The sequence below is a fragment of the Protopterus annectens genome, chromosome 11.part0, assembly GCF_019279795.1.
Source record: "Protopterus annectens isolate FY-2018-M chromosome 11.part0, PAN1.0, whole genome shotgun sequence".
Classification (NCBI taxonomy): Eukaryota; Metazoa; Chordata; order Ceratodontiformes; family Protopteridae; genus Protopterus; species Protopterus annectens.
The window spans coordinates 1,108,210,489-1,108,210,932 of NC_056745.1; the positions used below are offsets into that span (position 1 = coordinate 1,108,210,489).

At 45.5% G+C, this 444-nt stretch overlaps 1 protein-coding gene across 6 annotated transcripts in view; it reads right to left on the bottom strand.

The window, feature by feature from the left end:
* The window catches only part of CALD1 (caldesmon 1), a 1,713,117-nt gene extending 1,712,993 nt beyond the window's left edge, over positions 1-124 (bottom strand). For 2 of the 6 annotated variants that reach the window (XM_044088458.1, XM_044088461.1), the window contains exon 1: positions 1-124. This exon is cut by the window's left edge and continues 193 nt beyond it. The gene's annotated coding sequence lies outside the window, so the exon portion shown is untranslated. The other 4 variants (XM_044088452.1, XM_044088453.1, XM_044088457.1 and 1 more) reach the window with 3 other exon arrangements.
* Positions 125-444: the final 320 nt, after the last annotated feature.

A 444-nucleotide genomic window follows, 5' to 3' on the forward strand; every position in this document is an offset into this window, starting at 1 on the left:
CGTGTCTCTCCATCCTCTGTCTCTCTCTCTCTTTCTCCTTCTCTCTCTCTCCCTCCATATATTTCCTTCCCCCACACTGGTTCTTTCTTGTGTTTACAATGCACAACCAGTGGGATGATGCATTGTCCAATTACAATCTGCTGGCAAACAGCTCTGTGGATGTTCTGCTGCTGCCCAGGTGGGAGGAGCTTTTCCACAGAAATGTCTGTCGTTCCCTAGGCATGCTCAGGAAGTCACTCATCAGGAAAGCAAGAACTTAACAGGGGAAAAAGTCCTCCCTCAAAGTTTAATGCAGACTGCCAAAAGTGTCTTGCAACATGCCCTTTTTTGGTTATCCTTTGCAGGCCCTCTGAAAGCAAATCCTCTGTCAGGAACAATCATAAAAATGTTAATCTTGGGCTAACGAGGCTGTCTATAGAACCCTAATGGAACTCAGAAAAAAAG